Genomic DNA, 10,962 nt, shown 5'->3' on the forward strand with positions numbered 1-10,962 from the left:
TGGCAAGATTTCTTTCTTTTTGATGGCTGAGTAATGTTCTATTGTGTATATATATATATGTGTATATATATATATACACATATATATATATATATATCACCTCTTCTTTTTTTTTTAAAGATTTTATTTATTTATTTGACAGAGAGAGACAGCCAGCGAGAGAGGGAACACAAGCAGGGGGAGTGGGAGAGGAAGAAGCAGGCTCCTAGCAGAGGATCCTGATGTGGGACTCGATCCCAGAATGCCAGGATCACGCCCTGAGCCGAAGGCAGACGCTTAACGACTGCGCCACCCAGGCGCCCCTACCACCTCTTCTTTATCCATTCATCAGTCGATGGATATTTGGGCTCTTTTCGTAATTTGGCTATAGTTGATAATGCTGCTATAAACATCAGGGTGCATGTGCCCCTTCGAATCTGTATATTTGTATCCTTTGGGTAAATACCTACTAGTGCAGTTGCTGGGTAGTAGGGTAGTTCTATTTTTAACTTTTTGAGGAGCCTCCATACTGTTTTTCACGGTAGCTGCACCAGTTTACATTGCCACCAACAGTGTAAGAGAGTTCCCTTTACTCCACATCCTGGTCAACATCTGTTGTTTCCTGTGTTGTTAATTTTAGGCATTCTGACAGGTGTGAGGTGGTATATCACCATGGTTTTGATGTGTATTTCCCTGATGATGAGTAATGTTGAGTATCTTTTCATGTGTCTGTTAGTCATCTTATGTTTTCTTTGGAAACATGTCTGTTCATGTCTTCTGTGGATTTCTTGATTGTTTTTCGGGTGCTGAGTTTGGTAAGTTCTTTATAGATTTTGGACTAACTATCAGATATGTCATTTGCAAATATCTTCTCCCATTCCATAGGCTACCTTTTAGTTTTGATGATTGTTTCATTCACTGTGCAGACACTTTTTATCTTGATGAAGTCCCAATGGTTCATTTTTGCTTTTGTTTCCCTTGCTTCCAGAAGTCTAGTCAGAAGTTGCTGCAGCGAAGGTCAAAGAGGTTGCAACCTGTGTTCTCCACTTTGATGGTTTACTGTCTCACATTTATATCTTTCATCTATTTTTAATTTATTTTCATGTGGGGTGTAAGAAAGTGATACAGTTTCATTCTTTTGCATGTTGCTGTTCAGTTTTCTGAACACCATTTTTTGAAGAGACTGTCTTTTTTCCCACTGGATATTCTTTCTGCTTCATCAAAGATTAGCTGACCATTTAATTGTGGGTCCATTTCTGTGGTTTTTACTCTATTCCATTGATCTGTTTATTTTTGTGCCAGTACCATACTGTCTTGATGATGACAGCTTTGGAATATAGCTTAAAGTCCAGAATTGTGAATCCTCCAGCTTTGCTTTTCTTTTTCAAGTTTGCTCTGGCTCTTTGGGGTCTTTTGTGGTTCCATACAAATTTTAGGATTGTTTGTGCTAGCTCTATGAAAAATGCTGATGATATTTTGATAAGGATTGCATTACATGTATAGAATGAATTGGACAATATAGACATTTTAACAATATTTGTTCTCACAGTCCATGAGCATTGAATGTTTTTCCATTTCTTTGTGTCCTCTTGAATTTCATTCTTGTGTTCTATAGTTTTCAGAGTACAGATATTTTACCTCTTTGATTAGGTTTATCCCTAGGTGTCTATAGGTTTTTGATGCAATTGTATATGGGATCAATTCCTTGATTTCTCTCTCTGCTGCTTCATTATTGGTGTATAGAAATGCAACAGATTTCTGTACATTGATTTTACATCCTGCAACATTGCTGAATTCATGCATCAGCTCTAGCAGTTTTTTGGTGGAGTCTTTCAGGTTTTCTCCATAGAATATCATGTCATCTGGGAATAGTCAAAATTTGACTTCATCTGTGCTGATTTAGATGCATCTTATTTCTTTTTGTTGTCTGATTGCCAAGGCTGAGACTTCTGTACTATGTTAAATGACAACAGCGAGAGTGGACACTCTGTCTTCTTCCTTAGAGAAAAAGCTCTCAGTTTTTCTCCATTGAGGATGATATTAGCTGTGGGTCTTTTGTTATGGCCTTTATAATGTTGAGGTGTGGTCCCTCTAACCCTCTTTGTTGAGGGTTTTTGTCGAGAATGGATGCTGTACTTTGTCAAATGGTTTTTCTGCAACTATTGAGAGGATCATATGGTTCTTATCCTTTTTTTAATGTGGTGTATCAAATTGATTTGTGAATATTAAACCAACTGTGCAGCCCAGGAATAAATCCCACTCGATTCTTTTAATGTACTGTTGGATTTCTTTTTGCTAGTACCTTGTAAATTTTTGCGTCGATGTTCATCAGGGATACTGGCCTGTAATTTTTCTTTATAGTGGGGTATATTTCTGGTTTTGGAATCAAGGTAATGGTCTTGTAGAATGAATTTGGAAGTTTTCCTTCCACTTCTATTTTTTGGAACAGCTAAAAAAGAATAGGTATTAACTCTTCTTTAAATGTCTGGTAGAATTCCTGTTGGAAGCTATCTGGCTCTGGACTTCCATTTGTTGGGAGATTTTTTTTTTACTGATTCAATTTCTTTGCTCATTATTCATCTGTTCAAATTTTCTACTTCTTCCTCTTTCAGTTTTGTAGTTTGTATGTTTCTAGGAATTTATCCATTTCTTCCAGATTGCCCAATTTGCTAACATATAAATTTTCATAATAGTCTTTTATAATTGTTTGTATTTCTGTGGTGTTGGTTCTCATCTCTCTTCTTTTGTTGGTGATTTTATTTATTTGGCTCCTTTCTCTTTTGTTTTTCATAAATCTGACTAGTGGTTTATCATTTTTATTAACTCTTTCGGAGAACCAGCTAATAGCTTTGTTGATCTGTTCCACTGTGTTTTTGTTTGTTTCTGTATCATTTATTTCTTCTCTAACCTTTATTATTTCCCTTCTTCTGATGGTTGTAGACTATATTAGCTGTTCCTTTTCTAGCTCCTTTAGGTGTAAGTTTAGGTTGTGTATTTGAGAATTTTCTTGATTTTGAGGTAGGCCAGTATTGCTATATACTTTCTTCTTATGACAGTTTTTGCTGCATCACAAAGGTTTTGGACTGTCGTGTTTTCATTTTCATTTGCTTCCATGTATTTTTTTTTTGTTTCTTTAATTTCCTGGTTAATCCATTCATTCTTTAGTAGGATGTTGTTTAAGCCCCATGTATTTGTGTTCTTTCCAAGTTTTTTCTTGTGGTTCACTTCAGGTTTCATAGCTTTGTGGCCTAAAAATATGCATGGTATGATCTCAGTCTTTTATACTGGTTGAGACCTGATTTGTGACCCAGTATCTGTGATCTATTCTGGAGAGTGCTCCATGTGCACTAGAATAGAATGGGTATTCTGCTGCTTTAGGATGAAATGTTCTGAATATATCTGTTAAGTCCATCCAGTTTGTCATTCTAAGCCATTGTTTCCTTGTTGATTTTCTGCTTAGATGATCTGTCCATTACTGTCAGTGGGTGTCAAAGTCCCCTACTATTATTTCATTCTTATCAATGAGTTTCTTTGTTTGTTATTAATTGATTTATATATTTGGGTGCTCCCAAGTTGGGGGCATAAAGATTTGCAATTGCCAGATCTTCTTGTTGGATAGACCCTTTTACTATGTTATAGTGCCCTTCTTTATCTCTTGTTATACTCTTTGGTTTAAAATCTAATTTGTCTGATATCAGTATAGCTACTCTGGCTTTCTTTTGACATCCATTAGCATGATAGATGGTTCTACACCCCCTCACTTTCAATCTGGAGGTGTCTTTAGGTCTAAAATAAGTCTCTTGTAGGCAGCATATAGATGGGTCTTGGTTTTTTATCCATTGAGATACCTTATGTCTTTTCATTGGAGCATTTAGTCAATTTACATTCATAGTGATTATTACAAGATATGAATTTAGTGCCATTGTATTACCTGTGAAGTCATTGTTTCTGGAGATTTTTGCTGTTCCTTTCTAGTCTTTGTTGCTCTTAGTTTTCCTTTCCCACTCAAAGTGTCCCCTCTAATATTTCTTGCAGAGCTGGTTTAGTGGTCACAAACTCCTTTTGTTTTTGTTTGTTTCAGAAACTATATCTCCTTCTATTCTGAATGACAGCCTTGCTGAATAAAGTATTCTTGGCTGCATAGTTTCCCTATTCATCACATTGAATATATCATGCCACTGTCTTCTGGTCTGTCAAGTTTCTGTGGAGAGATCTCCTGCTAACCTGATTTGTCTTCCTTTGTAGGTTAGGGATTTCTTTTTTCTTGCTCCTTTCAGGATTCTTTCTTGTCTCTGTATTTTGCAAATTTTACTGCAATATGTCTTGCCGTTGGCCTGCTTTTGTTGGGAATTTTCTGTGTCTCCTGGTTTTGGATGTCTGTTTTCTTCCCCAGATTAGGGAAGTTTTCAGCTATAATTTTCTCAAATAAAACTTCTTCCCCCTTTTCCCACCCTTCTTCTTCTGAGACTCCTATGTTACAAATGTTATTATGCTTTACAGAGTCGCTGAGTTCCCTAATTGAATGTAAACCCCCTTTTCTGTTAATATATGTGTTACATTCAGGTGAAAGCTGATAATTAAGTTAAAATTGTTTATTGGGTTGCATATTCTAAATCAGAAACATAAAAGTTTTTATGAATACATATGCTAATTCAGTAGAAATTCACTGTGATTGACAATGCTTAGTGGTTCCAGAAAATGTTGACCTAAATTTTGTCTTTATTTGTCTTTATGAATTTACCAATAAATGGATAATGCACACTCCAATATGCAATACACCAAATTATGACTTCTTACTGAGACCCCTATCCCATTTTCTTGGGCTGTCAAATTGCCACATTTTTTATGATGAACTGGAAATAAAAGTGTTCCTACATTTCTAGAAGAGACATGAAAATTTCATAAGTCTGCCATTGATTAAGAAGTTTATAGTGCTGGTCCTTAAAAAATGTCTGATCTACAATTATGAAAGTAAATTGTATAAGACAATCTATGGCTACAGGGTATCTAAGCCACACTCAAATGCTCAACAAAGCACAGAAACATCTGCTTGCATGTGTTTAATTCACTCGTAATTGCTGTAGTCAAAAAGGAAAAAGTGGGTGGGGAACAAAGGGAAAAAAGCAGCCCCCTCTCTCCCCCACAGAAGTGTCTGTGTTTGCACAGGAAGGGGAAACCAGTTGTGAGGTGAAGTGTTGTGCAGTCTGATAGGCCAGTTGTGTCTGCTGCTCTGAGTCTCTCCTTTCTGGTAGTCCCATGGCCCGACTCCTCCACCACCATGCCCATGAAAGGCTGCTTCCTGATCTGACACCCCTTGCAGTACCTGGGCCAGGGGGAGATGGTATTCAAGATCAGTGAAGGTGATGACTCTGAACTACAACATGCATGGGGAGCTGGGTGAGGGCACCAGGATATTTGTGGTTTTCAATATATCTGAGATCCTATACAAAAAACCTTGGGTGCAGATCATGATGTTTAAGAACATGATGCCATCTCCATTTCTGTGGCTCTATCTGCATTCCAGAGAGCAGGTTCTCATGGATGTGGAGACCAAGTGTAATAAAGAGATCATAAAGCACATCCAATAAATCTTGGGGAAGAATAAGAAAACCTCAAAAAGAGGAATAGGAGAAAAAGCAGGTTTCTCACCCAGCCCACTTTGGTCCCCAAAAGTACTGCCTGCTGAAGTGCATCTGTTAGGTAAAGGGCAGGTCCCCTGCCTGGGCCTGGTGCCATTACCCAAGGAGATGACAGGGAAATACAAAGCAATGCTGAAGCCAACCCCCAGGACTAAGGCCTCAGGCCATGCTCAGGGAAGCCCCAAATTCTATCCCTGGATGGACACTGAAAATGTCTTTGCCATAAGAGGGTCCCCTTCACACACTTGTGTGAAGACATGAGAGGGTCGGCAGAGTATCTGCAGTTGGGCTACTAGAGGAATTTCCTGTCCATTAGTTCAAAAAATTGCTTCCTGGTCTCCAAAAAAAAAAAAAAGGAAAAATGTATGACATCATATTGGTTTTAGTATTTATTAAAAATCTTGTGTCTTTCTTATCTAATTTACTTATGAGAAAAATCAAATCCATTGAAATGGATACTAAGGCTGCAAGGCATACTGTTTTTATTTTAAAAAGTTTTATTTCATCTACTTATATGAGTGAATCAGAATTTTCTTTTTTTAACCAAAACAAATGCAGAAGTAAATTAGATGTGAGGCATGAAAATAGCCTAATTGTTCCCACCAAATGTATTTATAATTGGTGTTATTATATACTAATAGATTGTATTTATATATTTTTTATTTTATTACTTACTTATATTTGTTTTTAACTATACATAGTTATATATAACTAAATATTTTATTTATAATAAATTTATTTATAAAATTTACATTTTATTTATATTTCTGTTATATATATATATATTTCCTTCTCTCATCACATCTCCTTCTACTCTTTCCCTTTATTTACTCAAGCCACATGGCCTTCATGCTATTCATAAAATACATTAGCATGTCATAGCTTCAGGATCTCTAAACTTACTGTTCCTTCTTCCTGGAATGCTTTTCTCTAGGAATTCTTGTTCCCTCAACTCTATTTCTCATTGTTAACTTTCTCAATATGACCTTGTTTGTCACTCATTTTAAAACTGCAATTAGTCTTTCCCATGTTGAATGTAATTTCTCTGAGGACAGGGATTTTTTTTTTCCTGTGTTTTTTCCTGCGTTGGTCACTGTCTCCTGCTGGCATCTAAAACACTGCCTGGCATATAGTAGATACTCACAAAAGTATTGAACATGAATGATAATAATGCTTGACAATGAGAGACTGAATATACAAATAGACAATGACTAGACAAAACATGAAAATAGAATTCTGACCTACAACCTCTGTAGACTCCACCCAGAAAGGTCAGGACTTGGTCAATGACTGCCAGCTTTCCCAATTTTGCCTTCACTTTCAATATAGGACCAACCAAAGAAAGCCAAATGTGTTCCCCAAATAAATTACATAGGATGCTCTGCTTCTAGTAAGCACATATCTAATTTCCCTATACCGATAGACTCTAATCACAGCATACTTAAACCATTCCTCTTTTTTCACTATAAAGTTTTTCCCTCCCTGTCTGCCTTTCAGTTTCTGCTGAACCTAAGGTATGGTGATTGACACTCTTGGAGACATTTTATTCACAAAGACAGTACCTTTTGAAAAGTATAGACTGTCCAATGTTAAGTTGAAAGCAAAGTTAAGGTGCTGAGCAGCTGACTAGGCTCATTCAAATGCTAAGTGACTTCTTCCATTGCACCAAATTTATAACATGTAAAGTATTTGCTTTAGTAGAATTAAAAATCATCACATCACATGTATATTTGGTGTTGCTAAAAGTTAATTATAGCTATAAAGTTGATATAGGAAAAAGCAGATCTTACCTTACCCGCAATACTCTAAAATCCTTGAGGGGTAGGATCTCTAGTTGATTATTTCATACCATGCACATAGTAGGTACACAATAAACATATACTTAATGCATAATTAAGAAATTAATATATTTTCTCTATATAAAAAGAACTCTTACATGAAGTAATTGAAAGTACATTTGGTAGAATTTTTTTTTATAAAATAAGTTCTACAACTGGGATGATATCCATTTCAAACAATTACCATTACCAAGAAGGCTATCAAACTTACACTGATATCTAAAATTTGGCCCATTTAGGAAATTCCTGTCTGTAAGTAATTCTGCCCATGTAAACAGAACTAAAACTATTCACAGCAAATGCACTGTAAGTATTATTCATGTAAAATCTACTATTTTGTTAAGTATTAAATAATTATGCTAGGCCCAAATGGAGTCACTCTTGCAAAGACCCCTCTCCTCAGCCAAAACTTAATAGAGTTTCCTTTTCTCCTGAATACTCTACTCTCCCAGAAATGTAACTTAGAATTGACCAATCAGAACCTGTCTGCTCAACTTAAACTACACAAACAGGCTCTAAGGTTTCTATGTGTACCAAAGAAGGGAAACTACCCTGTATTAGTCAACCAGATCAAATTTGCTCGGTAAAGCTTCCTTTATCCTCTGTATCTCTGTCTATAAAACACCTTCACTTTGTATAGCTCTTTGGAACTCCTTTCTATTTTCTAGATTGAATGCTACCAGATTCATGAATCACGGAATAAAGCTAATAAGATCTTAATGAAATGTTGGTAAACTTTTCACAATACTAAAGAACTTAATTCTTATGTCTTAGGTCAGAATTTTATTTATTTATTTATTTATTTATTTATTTATTTATTTATTTATTTTATCAGAGGCCTTTGCAAAACTGAAAGAGCAAGAGGTAGATTTTAACACAATATTTAAAATAAAATATCAAGATCAAACTGTGACAAAAAACAGGAGTTTGGGTAAGAATAGATAATGTTTTAGTCATGTTTTCATAAATGGAATCATCAGCAAAATCCATCTTTATTGTTTGAGAGGTAGGTATCTACAGTTCTGATTTTTAGTGACAAGTGAAAATAGGCTTAACAGCATACCTGTGTCTGTGATAGACAGAAAATAACTATTCTGATCTTGTTCTCAAATAAATGCAAGTAAAAAATAAACTCAGAGAATATCTGATGCATTTTTTGACAGGGTTTTAAATACATCCACTAGTGAGGGTAAGGTAAACTGGTATTGTCTCAGGCCATTTGGGGAGTTTAAACGACAAATAATGGCTTTCACTTGTATTTGCTTTTGCACATTATTGGGATCAAATTGCTGAAGAGTTTTGTTTGACCTAAGAAAAATAAGATTGAATAGTGGAATTTACTTCTAATTATCCTTTAGCATTCATTCAAAAATGTTTCTTTTTTTAAAAGCCAGTTTGTTAAGACATACTTTCTTCATTATTCAGTGGCATGGGTTAATAGCTACTTAAAATGAGATTTTGAGAGAAGTAGCATGAAACATTAGAAACAGCAAGAGCTTCTGAGTCAAGCTGAAATAAACTGAATTCTGTCTCCTGTAAGCCTTGGGCAAGTTATTTAACCAATTTCCTCTCAGTTTCTTCATTTATTAAATGGAGAGAATGCACTGCACATTTATTGTATGCAAAATACTTAGGAAGCCAGAGTACCTAATACGTGCAAAATAAATTATAGTTATTATCTTTACCTTTATTTTGTATAGTTTGCTTTAAAGGTAAAACAGAGGCATGTGAGATAGTTACATGACTTTAAATCATCCCAGCAAACGGCAATTTCTCTTCAAATTGCCCTCATTACTTTCCTCAGTCACCAAAATAAAACACAACTGTATTTCTCAAATAATTTCTACAATCAAAAACATACAAAGAATTCAAAAAAATGGGAGTGTGCTACACGTAAATAGCATAATAATTTCTTCCTTTCTTCCTTTAAATCTAAGCTGCCGCTTCTCATACTGAGAGACTGGGAAATCTAAACTGCCTCTTCTTTGCTACTGAGAGACTGGGATTCCTTTCTGATTCCAAAAACCTATACACTGTGAGCACAAGCAGTTTATTCATTTCAGTATTCATTCCCAGCAACATACTAGGAACATTGACTTTAACTTAGACTTTTTATAAAAGAATATATGTGTTTATATGCATTCACACACAAGGTATTCATCAGTTGGATTCCCAACCAGGAAAAATCATAGATTATTCTTTAGGAGGCAAATAAAGATATTCTCAAATATACCAAGGTATATATTAACCACTTAAGTTTCTCTTACCTTTAAAAATTAAACCATCTTACATTAGACTCTGCCATGTGTTCATGATAAAATACTGGTTAGTGAGCATTCCCAGAACTTAATAAATTCTATACCTATACTACAAAAAATATAAAGTAAGAATAAAGAATGGTTTAATAAAATATTTCTTTGGATAGTTAGAAGATAAGAAGATCCAAATTCTGAACATGCTATAATTATTTTCTAGGATTTCTAATGTGAAAATAAAAATTGTCCTTTTCAAAAGGCACATACATACCTCAAAGGTATTAATTATCTCAAATTTGCAAGAATTAAGAACACGGTTATATGTCAAGTTGCTATCAGGTGCCTCAAACTATCTGTCATACTGTTAACAAAGGAACTATTTTTATGATAAGAATTTTTTCTTGTTTCTGCAAAGTTGTACCATTCAACAAAGGAAAAGTATCTAATAAACTTTCCTAAACTTATGCAATTAGTATTGAAGGAATGTGAAGAGCAATCTCATCCTCGATATCTGCATATTTAAAAAATTAAATATATCTGGTAAGATATCTTGTCTTCTTTCAGTTTTAGTTTTTCTTGAAGAGGTTATAAAAACTGGCCTTGCAGCTCTGAAGCTCTTTGAATTGCAGAGTTCACAACCCGCTTATAAAAATAATTTTTAAAAGCCCATTCAGTGTAAGGGCTTGTCAGAGGTTAAGTGTCAGGTGAAAGTTCAAAGGTATTCTATTGCTTAATCTGGAGAAAATTTAAAGGTATTCTATTGCTTTATCTCTGCTCTTACTCTTTAAATTTAATAAACTTATTTAAATTTATTACATTAAATTTACAATTATTTGAAGGTATTCTTACTCTTGGCTGTTATTACTATATATTTCTTTTCCAAGGCTTTTCAAGGTTCTATACTAATTCTAGCTAACATACACTTTCACATTGTTTCAGGTGTACAATATAGTGATTCAGCAATTCCATACATCATCCAGTTCTCATCACCAGTGCACTCCTTAATCCCCATCATCTACTTAACCTATCCCCCCATGCTCCTCCACTCTGGTAACCATCAGTTTGTTCTCTGTAATTAAGAGTCTGTTTCTTGATTTGTCTCACTCTCTCTTTTTTCCCCTTTGCCCCTTTGTTTTGTTTCTTAAATGTGACATAGGAGTGAAATCATATGGTATTTGTCTTTCTCCGACAGACTTATTTCGCTTAGCATTACACTCTCTAGCTCCATCCATGTCATTGAAAGCGGCAAGA

The 10,962-nt window shown here is 35.0% G+C and overlaps 1 pseudogene; it reads left to right on the forward strand.

Annotated features, from left to right (window-relative positions):
• The first annotated feature begins 5,257 nt into the window (after nt 1-5,257).
• On the forward strand, nt 5,258-5,938 carry LOC103680246 (annotated as a pseudogene).
• The last annotated feature ends 5,024 nt before the right edge of the window (nt 5,939-10,962 follow it).

The sequence above is a fragment of the Ursus maritimus genome, assembly GCF_017311325.1.
Source record: "Ursus maritimus isolate PB19 chromosome X unlocalized genomic scaffold, ASM1731132v1 scaffold_X1, whole genome shotgun sequence".
Classification (NCBI taxonomy): Eukaryota; Metazoa; Chordata; class Mammalia; order Carnivora; family Ursidae; genus Ursus; species Ursus maritimus.